Source organism: Mustela lutreola, chromosome 10, assembly GCF_030435805.1.
Source record: "Mustela lutreola isolate mMusLut2 chromosome 10, mMusLut2.pri, whole genome shotgun sequence".
Classification (NCBI taxonomy): domain Eukaryota; kingdom Metazoa; phylum Chordata; class Mammalia; order Carnivora; family Mustelidae; genus Mustela; species Mustela lutreola.
The window spans coordinates 61,406,925-61,424,239 of NC_081299.1; the positions used below are offsets into that span (position 1 = coordinate 61,406,925).

Here is a 17,315-nt window from a genome sequence, read left to right on the forward strand (position 1 = left end):
TATTCACCAGAATTAATCAAACTTGGATTCTTACAGAAGCCAGAAATAAATGGTAATTATGTTTGAATCAATATATATTTCTGGGTCTATTTGTTTATTTTCTGACAAACCTAGTTATGATTATAGGACCCATGGCAAATACAATTTTTTTTTCCAAAAGTTATGCTTATTGGTCTTAGGAAAAGATGGTTCCCATGTTTAACTAATTCCTCTACCAAAATTACATCTCTACTAACTATAGTCTACAACAGTTTTATTTTTTCTAATAGAAAATTATCTTAAAGTCTTTATATGTCAAATGCAAATCCACTGGTAGAGATTTGATGGAAGTTGAAGTGACCATAAAGAAGGGTAGGACCTAGGTGGCAGCAGGGAAGAAGCAAACAGGCATGATTTTCACTAGGGGCCATAGGAATATTAACATTAGAAAAGGAAGCAGTCTAAAGCGAAGTAGAAAATCAAGTCTAGCAAATATAAAAGGTAATATACCAGGATACAAAGTCAAAGTGTCTTGAAAAGTCTATTAAAAGTTTGGGTCCAAAGCAAGGCACTAGACACAGAGGAACAAAATACAGAATTTCAGTTCTAGAGCTCTAGAGTAAATAGGATATGGTCTGGGGAACCACCTAGAAAAAGTATTCTTTTGTGTTATTTGATTTTCTGTATAAATCTTGGCATGAGAAAGCTGGCCTAGAATAATAAGATCAGGGATAGAAAACACAACTTTAATAAGTTACTAAAGATTCTGGTCATCGATTTCAATTCATATGGGGGAAATGCACAGTGGGCATGAAGCCTGCTAGAGATTCTCTCTCCCTCTGCCCCTCCCAGCCCTCCTATTAGCATGCACCCACAAGCCGTCTCTGTCTTAAAAAAAAAAAAAAAAAAAGTCTCCCAATTTCTTTCTCTGCTTCTAGACATTGCTCCATGTTATAAAATATATCTTCCTAAAACAGGATTCTAATCATATCATGCACCCAAAGGGAAACAAAACCTTCATGGTTCTCCACTTACAGAATGAAGGATAGTTGCACTTTTAAGCCTAGGATCCTTCATCATAGGGAAAGAGCTTCATTTTTTCCCTATACATACACAACATCTTCCCATATTTGGCACTTTGCTTATATTATTCTATGCTTTGTCCAGTATGTTCTTTTCCCTATCTGCATATGTGCTTAAATTCTATCCATTATTTAAAGCCTCTTCACATTCTTATTCTTATTCTTTACATAAAGAATTGATACATTTTATTACCTGTGATATCAATCCCTTCCTCATAGAATTTATCACAATCTGGGATGCCTGGGTGCCTCTGTCAGTTAAGCGTCTGCCTTTGGCTTAGGTCATGATCTCAGGGTCCTGGGATCAAACCCCATGGGCTCCTTGTTCAGTGGGGAGGTCTGCTTCTCCCTCTACCTCCTGCTACCACCTGTGATCTCTGTCTCTCTCAAATAAATCAAATAAATAAAACCTTTAAAAACAAAAAACCTTATCACAATCCATTTATATTAAAGCTCTATGTAGAAATTCTTAGACATAGTATCAAACTAGATATAAGCTCCATAGGAGTTGGATTCATGTTTTCTTTCATCCTCCATTCCTAGCCGTTAGCCTAGTATTTTGCAGAGAGGAGGGTCTTTTCTGCAGGGGTGGGGTATGGAGTAAACTAAACAGTAGATGCCAAAAAGTACATGTGTTAGATGAATGAATAGATGAAATAATCTTGTTGCTCAAGAGTAATTTGTCTTTTATAATGGTAGAAGTCTAAAATTTGGAGACAGGCAGGTTGGATTTGAATCCTATTTTTACCACTGACGTGGCCTAGGCAAGTTATTTAATTCTCTGTGCTTCAGTATACTCACTATAAGATGGCTATAATAATATCCAATTTATAGGGTTCATACAGGATTAAATGACTTAATAAAATGTAAAATGCCTGATAAAACTTGATATTTATGTATTATAACAATGCCTTATAATGAGTAAGAGCCACATGTTAGTTATTATTACTTTTTCATTATATTTTATCTGGAAAATTTGGAGTTTATCTTATCTCCTTAATTCCATCAATAGTATAGTTCAAATAGCCAGATAATCGAATAACGAGTGGGGAAAATACAGCAAAGCACTTCTATTACTCCTTTCAACATCCAATGTATATTGAAGTATAGAATATACAGGAAGCCTTCTTTGTATGCTTATTTTGTTTCAAGACTTTATAATTAATCTCACTAGCTATTGTAAAAATAGAAGCCAACTGATGGAAGTGTTCTCATCTTTTTATAACCAAATTTATAAACCTATCTGCATGTTAATGCACTATCATCTTCTACCCTGATACAATTAAAAAAACACCCTTTCCTTCAGCAACAGTTAAATTTTTCCCATGTACTTTGGTCCCATCAGCCTTTACTTTCCCTTCTTCAATTATCTTAATGTTCTCCTTCTTTTTTAAAAAAGATTTATTTATTTATTTGAGAAGAGAACGCACAAGCAGGGAAGCCATAGGCAGGAGAAACAGGCTCCCCACTGAGCAAGGAGCCTGATATGGGACTCAATTCCAGGACCCTGGGATCATGACCCGAGCCAAAGCTTGCGGCGTAACCAACTGAGCCACCCAGACATCCCATGTACTCCTTTATCATTGCCTCTCTACTGGATAATTCCCATCAAACCACTAAGGCAAGCACTACAACATTCTCTTCATCCTCATTGCCCTCTAGCAAGCATTCTACTTTTCCTGTTCAATTTTAGAATAAAAACTATTGAAAGAGTTGTCTCCTTTTCATCACCTTTTATATTTAGATATGGATCTTATTTAGATATGGATCTTACCTCTACTATTCCCCTCCAAATTTTGAAACTCTTTCTACCAAAGGCTTTCATGGTGATAAACACAAAAAATACCTTTTTTTCTGTTCTAATTTTTCGGAACTCTTAGTAGTGCTTAGCACAGTTGTTTCTCCTTCTTGAAATCTTTTTTTTTTTCTTTCAAATTCTGATTTGCAGAATTGCTGAAGCTCTCCTGATATCTTAACGAATTCTTTTTTCTTCTTCTAGATTCCTTGAAGCTCCCCTGATTTTTCTCTAGCTTTTCTGATTGCTCTTGATTTGCAGATTCTTTGTCCAGCAAATCTCTGGAGTTCTTGAGGGCTTGATCTTATTGATGTATTAGGTCTCCTTCCCATGTACAACTCTCTTCTTAAATGAATCATACTCACAGCTTGTATCAGTCTGTGCACTGGTAACTCTCATATTTATCACCTCCACTTGGAAGTCTTAAAAGTATTTTTTCAAAGTTGGTACATTCAATTTTTTGCTACCAGAAACCAATTCCCACTAAAATCAGCCCTATTTCAGCAAATACCACCTGCTAATTTATTCTTCCCATATCAATTTTATCAATTAATATATAGATTTAACCTCAGAAATATAACTAAAATTAATTATTTTTTTCCCTCCTTTTCCCTCCATTAGTTTCCTTCAGGTTTCTATCAGTTCTTAGTTTGACCAACTGCAGTGGCTTGAGTACTCTCCATATATCCCAATGCACAACACACTTCATTACCCACATAGTGATCAAGTCAGAGTCATCTCTTACAACTTTGGCTTTAAAGTCTTGTGGCTTTCATATGAGCTCATGATAAAAGTCATTTATTTGCCATAGCCTACAAAAACTTACATGATTTTACACTGTTGTACTTATACAACTACTTCTAACCATATCTATAATGCATAACCAAGATATAAATGATATGTGGGTTAATTCTCAGGCACTATTTAGAGTGTCAGAACTATAAATGATAAAAAGAAGTTGTTTCCTCTATTACAATTTTGCAAGTGAAAAGTCCGAATTGACTTAGATAAATATGTGGGCCCCACCTACTATTAGCTAGAGTCTTCAAAAAGTGAAAACAGTGCTGGCTTAAGAATCATATAGTCTGAAAAAAAAAAAAAAAAGAAAAACCTCACCAACCTTAAAGCCTAGTAGAAGAGACAAATGGGTAAAGCATGTGTCTTCAAAATACTGTAGCTAATGGTAAGGTAAAAGTACATGTATGCAGGAAGCGTTGCAACCATAGAAGAAAGACACTTTACCCTATCTGGGTTAGTGAGCTGGTTGTCAGCAAAACTGTTCTGGAGAAGGTAACAGCTAGATTTATTTTTAAAGAGAATATTTGTTTTATATTATATTACTATAAGTCCGTGTTTGGGGTATATGAAAAAATTCAATGAATTTGCAAAAGAACAGGAAACAGGGTATTCCCAGGATGGGGGAATCATAAAGATACAGATGTGAAAAAAAGATATATGTGAAATTTGATTTTATAAAATATATAGTCAGCAGCTATTATCAGCAGTTAGTTGCTACAGATGTCCAGCAAGCAGGTGGATAAATGAGCTGAATCTAAATGCTGCAAGAGAGGACAAATCAGGAGATAAATATTTGGAGCCAATCACAGAGGTTTTATAGATAAAACTGTAAGCATATTCAAGAGCTACAAGAGAAGTAAGAATGAAACCTTGGGGAAATTGACTTAATATGTACATTATAGGTAAGCCAAACATTAAGAAGAAAAAAAAACTGTGGCTATAGCCTTTTGCTATGTAAGACTCTAAAGAAATCACTACATGTAAGAGACTTGGCATATGTATACACCTAGTTTGCCATGGAAAGTCCCTGTCTTTGCCTGCTGTCCTGGTGAAGTTTATTAACAGCAACTGCTTTCACTCAGAAATGACACACGTTGGAAGGTAAATCATTGGGTCACCTTAGCTATAGGGACATTGCCCAATAACAGACAAGTAGGAGAGTACGACTGTGCTGTCTGCATTGTTTTAAGTTACATTAATATCTTAGTACAATGGCCAGGACTTGATAGATACATAGTAAATGATTTTGTTAAAACATAGGTTACCAGATCCTCAAGGTTCAATGAAAGTTGAGACCATATTTGTTTTGTTCACTACTTTATACTAAGCACTTAGAAGAATGTCTGGTACATAACAGGCTTTCAATAAATATGTGAATATTTATTGAATTAATGAATATTTTTCTACAGACAACAAGGCCAAATCAGGGGTACTCTTCAGTTTGGGAGGTGGACTGTTGATTTTGTTTTTTATATATTTTTTTAAATATAATTTTTTATTTTTTATAAACATATATTTTTAACCCCAGGGGTACAGGTCTGTGAATCACCAGGTTTACACACTTCACAGCACTCACCAAAGCACATACCCTCCCCAATGTCCATAATACCACCCCCTTCTCCCAAACCCCCTCCCCCCAGCAAACCTCAGTTTGTTTTGTGAGATTAAGAGTCACTTATGGTTTGTCTCCCTCCCAATCCCATCTTCTTTCATTTATTCTTCTCGTACCCACTTAAGCCCCCATGTTGCAACACCACTTCCTCATATCAGGGAGATCATATGATAGTTGTCTTTCTCCGCCTGACTTATTTCGCTAAGCATGATACGCTCTAGTTCCATCCATGTTGTCGCAAATGGCAAGATTTCATTTCTTTTGATGGCTGCATAGTATTCCATTGTGTATATATACCACATCTTCTTGATCCATTCATCTGTTGATGGACATCTAGGTTCTTTCCATAGTTTGGCTATTGTGAACATTGCTGCTATAAACATTCGAGTACACGTGCCCCTTTGGATCACTACGTTTGTATCCTTAGGGTAAATACCCAATAGTGCAATTGCTGGGTCATAGGGCAGTTCTATTTTCAACATTTTGAGGAACCTCCATGCTGTTTTCCAGAGAGGTTGCACCAGCTTGCATTCCCACCAACAGTGTAGGAGGGTTCCCCTTTCTCCGCATCCTCGCCAGCATCTGTCATTTCCTGACTTGTTGATTTTAGCCATTCTGACTGGTGTGAGGTGATATCTCATTGTGGTTTTGATTTGTATTTCCCTGATGCCGAGTGATATGGAGCACTTTTTCATGTGTCTGTTGGCCATCTGGATGTCTTCTTTGCAGAAATGTCTGCTCATGTCCTCTGCCCATTTCTTGATTGGATTATTTGTTCTTTGGGTGTTGAGTTTGCGAAGTTCTTTATAGATTCTGGACACTAGTCCTTTATCTGATATGTCGTTTGCAAATATCTTCTCCCATTCTGTCAGTTGTCTTTTGATTTTGTTAACTGTTTCCTTTGCTGTGCAAAAGCTTTTGATCTTGATGAAATCCCAATAGTTCATTTTTGCCCTTGCTTCCCTTGCCTTTGGCATTGTTCCTAGGAAGATGGTGCTGCGGCTGAGGTCGAAGAGGTTGATGCCTGTCTTCTCCTCAAGGATTTTGATGGATTCCTTTCTCACATTGAGGTCCTTCATCCATTTTGAGTCTATTTTTGTGTGTGGTGTAAGGAAATGGTCCAATTTCATTTTTCTGCATGTGGCTGTCCAATTTTCCCAGCACCATTTATTGAAGAGGCTGTCTTTTTTCCATTGGACATTCTTTTCTGCTTTGTCGAAGATTAGTTGACCATAGAGTTGAGAGTCTATTTCTGGGCTCTCTATTCTGTTCCATTGATCTATGTGTCTGTTTTTGTGCCAGTACCATGCTGTCTTGATGATGACAGCTTTGTAATAGAGCTTGAAGTCCGGGATTGTGATGCCACCAATGTTGGCTTTCTTTTTCAATATCCCTTTAGCTATTCGAGGTCTTTTCTGGTTCCATATAAATTTTAGAATTATTTGTTCCATTTCTTTGAAAAAGATGGATGGTACTTTGATAGGAATTGCATTAAATGTGTAGATTGCTCTAGGTAGCATAGACATTTTCACAATATTTATTCTTCCAATCCAGGAGCATGGAACATTTTTCCATTTCTTTGTGTCTTCCTCAATTTCTTTCATGAGTACTTTATAGTTTTCTGAGTATAGATTCTGTGCTTCTTTGGTTAGGTTTATTCCTAGGTATCTTATGGTTTTGGGTGCAATTGTAAATGGGATTGACTCCTTAATTTCCCTTTCTTCTGTCTTGCTGTTGTTGTAGAGAAATGCAACTGATTTATGTGCATTGATTTTATATCCTGACACTTTACTGAATTCCTGTATAAGTTCTAGCAGTTTTGGAGTGGAGTCTTTTGGGTTTTCCACATATAGTATCATATCATCTGCAAAGAGTGATAATTTGACTTCTTTTTTGCCGATTTGGATGCCTTTAATTTCCTTTTGTTGTCTGATTGCTGAGGCTAGGACCTCTAGTACTATGTTGAATTGCAGTGGTGATAATGGACATCCCTGCCGTGTTCCTGACCTTAGCGGAAAAGCTTTCAGTTTTTCTCCATTGAGAATGATATTTGCGGTGGGTTTTTCATAGATGGCTTTGATGATATTGAGGTATGTGCCCTCTATCCCTACACTTTGAAGAGTTTTGATCAGGAAGGGATGCTGTACTTTGTCAAATGCTTTTTCAGCATCTATTGAGAGTATCATATGGTTCTTGTTCTTACTTTTATTGATGTGTTGTATCACATTGACTGATTTGCGGATGTTGAACCAACCTTGCAGCCCTGGAATAAATCCCACTTGGTCGTGGTGAATAATCTTTTTACTGTACTGTTGAATCCTATTGGCTAGTATTTTGTTGAGTATTTTCGCATCTGTGTTCATCAAGGATATTGGTCTATAGCTCTCTTTTTTGGTTGGGATCCTTGTCTGGTTTTGGGATCAAGGTGATGCTGGCCTCATAAAATGAGTTTGGAAGTTTTCCTTCCATTTCTATTTTTTGGAACAGTTTTAGGAGAATAGGAATTAGTTCTTCTTTAAATGTTTGGTATAATTCCCCCGGGAAGCCGCCTGGCCCTGGGCTTTTGTTTGTTTGGAGATTTTTAATGACTGTTTCAATCTCCTTACTGGTTATGGGTCTGTTCAGGCTTTCTATTTCTTCCTGGTTCAGTTGTGGTAGTTTATATGTTTCTAGGAATGCTTCCATTTCTTCCAGATTGTAAAATTTATTGGCGTAGAGTTGCTCATAGTATGTTCTTATAATAGTTTGTATTTCTTTGGTGTTAGTTGTGATCTCTCCTCTTTCATTCATGATTTTATTTATTTGGGTCCTTTCTCTTTTCTTTTTGATAAGTCGGGCCAGGGGTTTATCAATTTTATTAATTCTTTCAAAGAACCAGCTCCTACTTCCGTTGATTTGTTCTATTGTTATTTTGGTTTCTATTTCATTGATTTCTGCTCTGATCTTTATGATTTCTCTTCTCCTGCTAGGCTTAGGGTTTCTTTCTTGTTCTTTCTCCAGCTCCTTTAGGTGTAGGGTTAGATTGTGTACCTGAGACCTTTCTTGTTTCTTGAGAAAGGCTTGTACCGCTTTATATTTTCCTCTCAGGACTGCCTTTGTTGTGTCCCACAGATTTTGAACCGTTGTATTTTCATTATCATTTGTTTCCATGATTTTTTTCAATTCTTCTTTAATTTCCCGGTTGAACCATTCATTCTTTAGAAGGATGCTGTTTAGTCTCCATGTATTTGGGTTCTTTCCAAACTTCCTTTTGTGGTTGAGTTCTAGCTTTAGAGCATTGTGGTCTGAAAATATGCAGGGAATGATCCCAATCTTTTGATACCGGTTGAGTCCTGATTTAGGACCGAGGATGTGATCTATTCTGGAGAATGTTCCATGTGCACTAGAGAAGAATGTGTATTCTGTTTTTTGGGATGAAATGTTCTGAATATATCTGTGATGTCCATCTGGTCCAGTGTGTCGTTTAAGGCCTTTATTTCCTTGCTGATCTTTTGCTTGGATGATCTGTCCATTTCAGTGAGGGGAGTGTTAAAGTCCCTTACTATTATTGTATTATTGTTGATGTGTTTCTTTGATTTTGTTATTAATTGGTTTATATAGTTGGCTGCTCCCACGTTGGGGGCATAGATATTTAAAATTGTTAAATCTTCTTGCTGGACAGACCCTTTGAGTATGATATAGTGTCCTTCCTCATCTCTTATTATAGTCTTTGGCTTAAAATCTAATTGATCTGATATAAGGATTGCCACTCCTCCTTTCTTTAAATTTCTTTCTTTCTGGTAAATTCTTTTCCACCCCCTCACTTTAAATCTGGAGGTGTCTTCGGGCTTAAAATGAGTTTCTTGGAGGCAACATATAGATGGGTTTTGTTTTTTTATCCATTCTGATACCCTGTGTCTTTTGACAGGGGCATTTAGCCCATTAACATTCAGGGTAACTATTGAGAGATATGAATTTAGTGCCATTGTTTTGTCTGTAAGGTGACTGTTACTGTATATGGTCTCTGTTCCTTTCTGATCTACCACTTGTAGGCTCTCTCTTTGCTTAGAGGACCCCTTTCAAGATTTCCTGTAGAGCTGGTTTGGTGTTTGCAAATTCTTTCAGTTGTTGTTTGTCCTGGAAGCTTTTAATCTCTCCTTCTATTTTCAATGATAGCCTAGCTGGATATAGTATTCTGGGCTGCATGTTTTTCTCATTTAGTGCTCTGAAAATATCATGCCAGCTCTTTCTGGCCTGCCAGGTCTCTGTGGATAAGTCAGCTGCCAATCTAATATTTTTACCATTGTATGTTACAGACTTCTTTTCCCGGGCTGCTTTCAGGATTTTCTCTTTGTCACTGAGACTTGTAAATTTTACTATTAGGTGACGGGGTGTGGGCCTATTCTTATTGATTTTGAGGAGCGTTCTCTGAACCTCCTGAATTTTGATGCTTGTTCCCTTTGCCATATTGGGGAAATTCTGTCCAATAATTCTCTCTAGTATACCTTCTGCTCCCCTCTCTCTTTCTTCTTCTCCTGGAATCCCAATTATTCTAATGTTATTTTGTCTTATGGTGTCACTTATCTCTCGAATTCTCCCCTCATGGTCCAGTAGCTGTTTGTCCCTCTTTTGCTCAGCTTCTTTATTCTCTGTCATTTGGTCTTCTATATCACTAATTCTTTCTTCTGCCTCATTTATCCTAGCAGTGAGAGCCTCCATTTTTTATTGCACCTCATTAATAGCTTTTTTGATTTCAACTTGGTTAGATTTTATTTCTTTTATTTCTCCAGAAAGGGCTTTTATATCTCTCGAGAGGGTTTCTCTAATATCTTCCATGCCTTTTTTGAGCCTGGCTAGAACCTTGAGAATTGTCATTCTGAACTCTAGATCTGACATATTACCAATGTCTGTATTGATTAGGTCCCTAGCCTTCGGTACTGCCTCTTGTTCTTTTTTTTGTGTTGAATTTTTCCGTCTTGTCATTTTGTTTTGAGAAGAGTATATGAAGGGGCCAGTAAAATACTAAAAGTGTGGCAACAACCCCAGGAAAATATGCTTTAACCAAATTAGAAAAGATCCCAAATCGTGAGGGGGGAGAAAGGGTATAAAAAGAGGTTCAAAAAGGAAAAAGAAAAGAAAAAAAAAGAAAAAGAAAAAAGAAAAAAAAAGAAAAGAATTTAAAAAAAAAGAAAACACCTAAGAAAAATATAAAAAAGAAAAATATATATATTAGATAAACTAGTAAAAAATCGTTAAAAAAGAAAAAGGTAACAGTTAAAAAAAAATTTTACCCGAAGGCGAGAAAAAAAACAAAAAATGAAAAAGAAAAAAATTAAATTAACCGCAAGACTAAAAAAAATCACAGGGAAAAAGCCATGAGTTCCGTGGTTTGCTTTCTCCTCCTCTAGAATTCTGCCGCTCTCCTTGGTATTGAAACTGCACTCTTTGGTAGGTGAACTTGGTCTCGGCTGGATTTCTTGTTGATCTTCTGGGGGAGGGGCCTGTTGTAGTGATTCTCAAGTGTCTTTGCCCCAGGCGGAATTGCACCGCCCTTACCCGGGGCCGGGGTGAGTAATCCGCTTGGGTTTGCTTTTAGGAACTTTTGATTTTGTGCGCGGTTGCTCCGCCGCTTGCTGGGAGCCGGCCCCTCCCCCCGGGGTCTATCTTCCCGTCGCTTTGGATTCACTTCTCCGCCGGTCCTACCTTTCAGAAAGTGGTTGTTTTTCTGTTTCCAGAATTGCTGTTCTTCTTCTCTTCGATATGCCGATGGATTTTCAGGTGTTTGCAATCTTTAGATAAGCTATCTAGCTGATCTCCGGCTAGCTGAAGTAGTCTCAGCCTGTTACTTCTCCGCCATCTTGACTCCTCCCCAGGACTGTTGATTTTTAATTGACATTTTCCTCTCATCTTTTGCACCCTCACTTTCTGTATTCCCCAAATCTATTGTTATTCCCTTAGGAACCCCACACTTCAAATATAACAGCATAACTTCTGAACAGGACTTAGACACTTCTATTTCTTACCTTTGGCTCAGGCTATTCCCACTTATTTGAAAGGCCTTATTTGCATCACCATCTTTATAAAAAGATCATTCATCTTGAATAACATAAATACTGTCATTGATTGAACTCTTATCATGTAGCCTCTAAGGTTACTTCTTTACATATACATTTATCATTTATTTTAATATTGATAAATCTGTAAGGTAGATGATATTAATCACTAACCATAATGATACAGCTAAAACACACCGAGTGTTTGCTATATATCACATTGTTCCACATCTTTTATATAAATGATCTTATTTAGTTTCCTCAACAACCTTATGAAGTAAGTACTGTACTATTTTTATCCCCATTTTTCAGATAAAGAAACTGAGGCTTAGAGAAATAGCCAATATGTTGGAGTAAGATCCTAGCATATGGCTAACACCTGGGAAAAACAAAAAAAAACCAAAAGAAAACAACAAAACAAAGAACAAAATATCTGGGACTCCAGAGAATAAACAAAAACAGATAATGACCTGTTAAAAACACTCATACCCTTAAAACAGAATCCAGAGTATACAACATTTGTGATGCCCTCAATATAATCCAAAGTATGTAATATGAATGATAATTATATCATGAATGATATCACTTCATATAAAATACAGAAATCATGCAATCATATAAACCATTTAAACTCATCCTTTCTGTATTTTATGTGAAGTGGTACAATATTAAAAGGATTGTGCAAAGTTAAGGATTTATATTAAAATCCCTACAGAAAATAAACATATAATGCAAAGAGGTTCAACTGAAAATCCGAAGGATAAATTAAAATAGATTACAAAAATAGTTGAATAAACAAAAAGAAGATAGGATGGGGTGCCTGGGTGGCTCAGAAGGTTAAATCTCTGCCTTCAGTTCAGGTCATGGTCTAAGGGTCCTGGGATCCAAATCCCACCCCCAATCCCCCACCCCCCTCCCACCCCCGCATTGGGCTCTCTGCTCAGTGGGGAGCCTACTTCCCCTTCTCTTTCTCTGCCTGCCTCTCTGCCTACTTGTGATCTCTTTCATTGTGTCACAGAAATAATTAAAATCTTTAAAAACAAAAAGACAGGAAAAAATAAGCAGAGGAACAAAAGACTAAGGACAGAAAATAAATAATAAAATGTTGCTGACCTAATAGGATTAGTGCCCTGTTTAGAAGAGACACCAAAGATCTCACTTTCTACATCTCTCCATGAACACACACACTAAAAATGGGTCATATGAACACACAGAAAATGGTTGCCATGCTAGCATTTTGATCCTGGACTTCCAGCCCCCAGAACTGAAAAAATAAATTTCTGTTTAAGCCACTCAGTGTGTGGTATTTTTTTATGGGGGTCTGAGCAGGCTAATACAAAAAAAAAAAAAAAAAAAAAAAAAAAAAAGGAGTACCCTCTCTTCTGAATTTCTAAGCATCATTCCTTGGCTGGTATGCTGTTGCACACCAGTATGCTGTTAGTGAATAATGGGAGTGCTCAGTGACATTGATTACTCTGGTCCGGGGTGGAGTTGCTACAGCCTCTAGGCTACCTTTGGCATAAATTTCAACTAGAGACTTCAGAGTTCAAGTGGGGTCTGACATTATTCTGCAGTTATAGCAATAGAGAGGGGCTCAGGAGGGATTCTATCACTTGAAAAACACTTAGACAGTGAGTTACTGCGTGTGGTGCTGTTTACCATTGACAAGAGGCTCATGGAACAGGTGTTTAAAAAGCATAACACAGGGGTGCCTGGGTGGCTCAGTGGATTAAAGCCTCTGCCTTTGGCTCGGGTCATGGTCCCAGGATCCTGGGATCGAGCCCCGCATCAGGCTCTCTGCTTAGCAGGGAGCCTGCTTCCTCCCCTCTCTCTGCCTGCCTCTCTGCCTACTTGTGATCTCTGTCTGTCAAATAAATAAATAAAATCTAAAAAAAAAAGCGTAACACATAGACTCGATCCCAGAACCTTGAGATCATGACCTGAGCTGAAGGCAGCGGCTTAACCCACTGAGCCACCCCGGCGCCCGGTTGATATACATTTTTAATGATATTCTGCCTCGCAGCACAGTGGATGCTCTTCTGTATCTTAAGAATCTCATCATTATTTTAAAATAAGAATGATATGGGGCACCTGGGTGGCTCAGTGGGTTATAAAGCCTCTGCCTTCAACTCAGGTCATGATCCCAGGGTCCTAGGATCGAGCCCCACATGGGGCTCTCTGCTTAGCAGGGAGCCTGCTTCCTCCTCTCTCTCTCTCTGCCTGCCTCTCTGCCTACTTGTGGTCTCTGTCTGTCAAATAAATAAATAAAATCTTTAAAAAAAAAGTTTTAAAATAAGAATGATATGAAAATTAGATTTAGTCCATTCACATTTACACACACACAGAGACACACACACATGTCTTACATTCATCAATGAAAGAAATGGGGAAAATTCACACACAGAATCTTTCAACTATTGGAATTGTCTGAATGACTATAAAATTGTTTTATATTTTGGGGGCTTGCAGGTGGCTCAGTCAGTTAAGCGTCTAACTCAGGTTATGATCTCAGGGTCCTGAGATCTAGCTCTAAGTTGAACTCTGCACTCAGCAGGGAGTCTACTGAATACTGTACTTTTTTTTTTTTCTCTCTCTCTCCCTCTGCTCCTTCCCCACTCCCCCACTCTCTAAAAATAAATAAACCCCTGAAAAAATATTTTATATATTATCAGTTAGTCAACCTGAGTAACTTGTTATTGGAGACTATGAAGGCTTAAAAAATTATCAGTAAAACTTGGTGCATTAGTTACCTATTGCTACTTTTAAAAATTACTCTTGTTCATGGAGCATAACAAATAGCATGGAGGACAAGGGGAGTTAGAGAGGAGAAGGGAGTTGAGGGAAATTGGAAGGGGAGGTGAACCATGAGAGACTATGAACTCTGAAAAACAATCTGAGGGTTTTGAAGGGGTGGAGGATGGGAGGTTGGGGTACCAGGTGGTGGATATTGGAGAGGGCTCGGATTGCATGGAGCACTGGGTGTGGTGCAAAAACAATGAATACTGTTACACTGAAAATAAAGTAAAAAAGTTAAAAAAAATACTCTAAAACATATAGGCTTTAAAACAATAGACATTTATTACTTCAAAATTTCTTTGAGTTAAACTTTTAAGAGATGCCTAGTTGGTGGTTGTGGCTCAGTTTCCCAATAATGTCACAGTGAAGATGTCAACCAAGGTTGCAGTGGTCCAAAGCTTAACTGGAGGATAGGATGTGGAGGACTTCATTCCAAGATGGCTCATTCACATGACTATTCAGAGGTCTATGTTCCTTAATGCCTATTGGCAGAAGGCCTTAGTTCCTTGCTCTATGGAACTTTCAAAAGAACTGTTTGGATGTCACCCAGATCAAGTAATCTGTCAGAAAGAGCTCAGAGGAGGACACATATCTTTTATGATGATCTTGTAAGACACACACCATTTCTTTTGCCATATTGTTCATTTTATGCAAATCAGTAATCCACCCAACAATGAGAGAACTAGGCTCCACTTTTTAAGGAAAGTATGCAAAGGGTTTGTGAACATATTTTACAATCATTGTATCTGATATAAAGATTTTACATTCATGGAAATCAAGCTCAAGTTCATCAAACAGTTGTAAAGACATCATTTCAAAGCTTTATATAAATTCAATATTTAATTTCTTATTTAATAATTCATATCCTATTATTATCACCATAATAACATAAATGGATTATAATTATATATTTTCCCCAGATTACAAACTCTCTCTTTTTGTAATCTAGTACACTTTACAATAGTATTATTATTATTATTACAGATTTCTGCCATGACTTAAAACATTTGGAAGCACTATCTTATGGCAGTGGGATAAAACACATTCATAGAGTTTATAGAGGAGTTTGTTTATGCTATAACTGCCTATCTTAACATCTTGGGTATATTTCCATTTTTGGAGAATAGGGAACATATCTTATATATTCTTGTGTCTGTCCTCTACTACAGCTAGCACGATGTTTTGTATTTTTGGTTTTCAATTTTTAAAATTCAACTATTTGTTGAATATTAATATTTATACTCAAAACAAATTTTATTTATTAAAGACTTATTTATTCATTTGAGAGAGAGAGAGTGCACATGGGGGTGAGCAACAGAGGATAGGACGTGAGCATCTAAGCTGACTTCATGCTGAGAATGGAGCCTGACAAGGGCTGGGTCTCATGAGGTTGAGATCAGGATCTGAGCTGAAAACAAGGATCTTAACCGACTGTGCCACCCAGAGAACCTTCAAAATGAATTTTAAAAATACATATTGTACTTCTAAATATATTACTTTTTTTTCAAAGACAGTTTGTGTCTTACAAGGAAGTCAAGAGTCTCACTTAAACTAATGTAATATTGTATGTCAACCATACTTCCATTAAAAAAAAAAAAAGAGTCCCACAATAAGAATTAGGTATAGCAGAAGGAAAAGCATTTTTAAATATCTAATAGTACTTCTTTTGTCACATTAACTTATTTTATTTCCTTCCTTTTCCTTTATTCTGACACCTTTCATCTGCTTACTGTTTTATAGCCTTTTTGTTTTGCCTTTCTTGTCTCTTACCTGAAAATGAAACCAAATGTCTTTATTAGATCCTGCTGATAGCATTAAGGGCCAAAACAGTGACTATATTAAGCTAGGAGCTTAAAAAGTGAACTTTCTAAACCAACAAGTGTTAAGGTCTACATGTGTAACAGCTTCCTATCAGTTATATTTTTCTTGCTGCTCTGGCATTATGATAAGGCAAGAAAGATAATCACAAAAGCCATACATATACAAGTTCAAATCTGGGAGATAAACTGGTGATCTGATACATAAACACCTTCTGAATGATGTGGAGTTGCTCAACATCCAGAAAAAACTGTTCAGTAATAGGCCCTAAAATGGGCCTATTGGTGAATTAGGGAATTGACAATAAATATAATCCAAAGGGCTAAAGGTCATCTATCTAGACATACAAAGCAAGCAATAATGTAAAAGGTATCACCTTTGGATATGAAGGGCACTGGCATAAAGTAATGCAAACAAACTGTCAAATCACAGCTCACACAGAATAAGAAAAATGTGACACGAGATAGTTTGAATTCTGTATCTCTTATCCAAGCTTACCATAAGAAAATGCCTAGAGATAGAATAATGCATATATTCCAAACTTACTTGGCACTGCTATGGAATTAGCCCTTAACTTAAATTACTATGTCATAGAAGAAAATAGTTTATATAATTCTATTTAACCTTTTCCTTTCCAAAAAAATTTTCCTTTTCTATAGCAATTCTTTCTTAATTTTCATAGGAAAAAAATTTAGAATTGTCTATTTGAATTGCAGGCTTAGAAATAACAATTACTTACTTGACTATTGATCTAAAGAGAAGTCAAACAATGCAAAATATGAAATATTAAAGCAGATTCTCATTGCACATTTAGTCTGAAAGACCAGAGCAAGATTTCAGAATTATGACTGAAAATTGAGTTTACACATAGGTGTTCTCAGAAACCCTTGATTAAATTCTTAATAGATCAGAAGCCCTTTAACTCTCACAGTAAAACTAATTATTCTTTTTTGCCTCTTGTCTATAAAAAGACATATTTAACAAATTGTAACTATTAAGCAAATAACATGAAATTCTGAAATACCTTCCATGCAAAAGACAGCTAGCTTTTTAAAAAATGTTCGTACAAAAAAAAAAAAAAAACGGAAAAGGATCTGTCTATTAAACAAGCCCTGAGTAAAATACTAGATCCATGATTACTTTTCACCCTGTCAATGATTTCTGTCCCAAAATACATTAAAAAATAACCTAAAGATCTTCATACTTAGAAACAGAAGCTTCACTACAAGGAAATCTTTAGTATCTAACACATTCTCCTCTCCCTAAAATCTGCTCAGAATCTAAATATGGTCAGAAGTTTTTCTGGGGCACCTGGGGTGGTTCAGTTGGTTAGGCAACTGCCTTTGGCTCAGGTCATGATCCCAGAGTCCTGGGATTGAGTACTGCATTGGGCTCCCAGCTCC

The 17,315-nt window shown here is 36.8% G+C and overlaps 1 protein-coding gene across 1 annotated transcript in view; it reads right to left on the bottom strand.

Annotated features, from left to right (window-relative positions):
• The window catches only part of LRRIQ3 (leucine rich repeats and IQ motif containing 3), a 221,123-nt gene that overhangs the window by 18,615 nt on the left and 185,193 nt on the right, over positions 1 to 17,315 (bottom strand). The window lies entirely within an intron of this gene.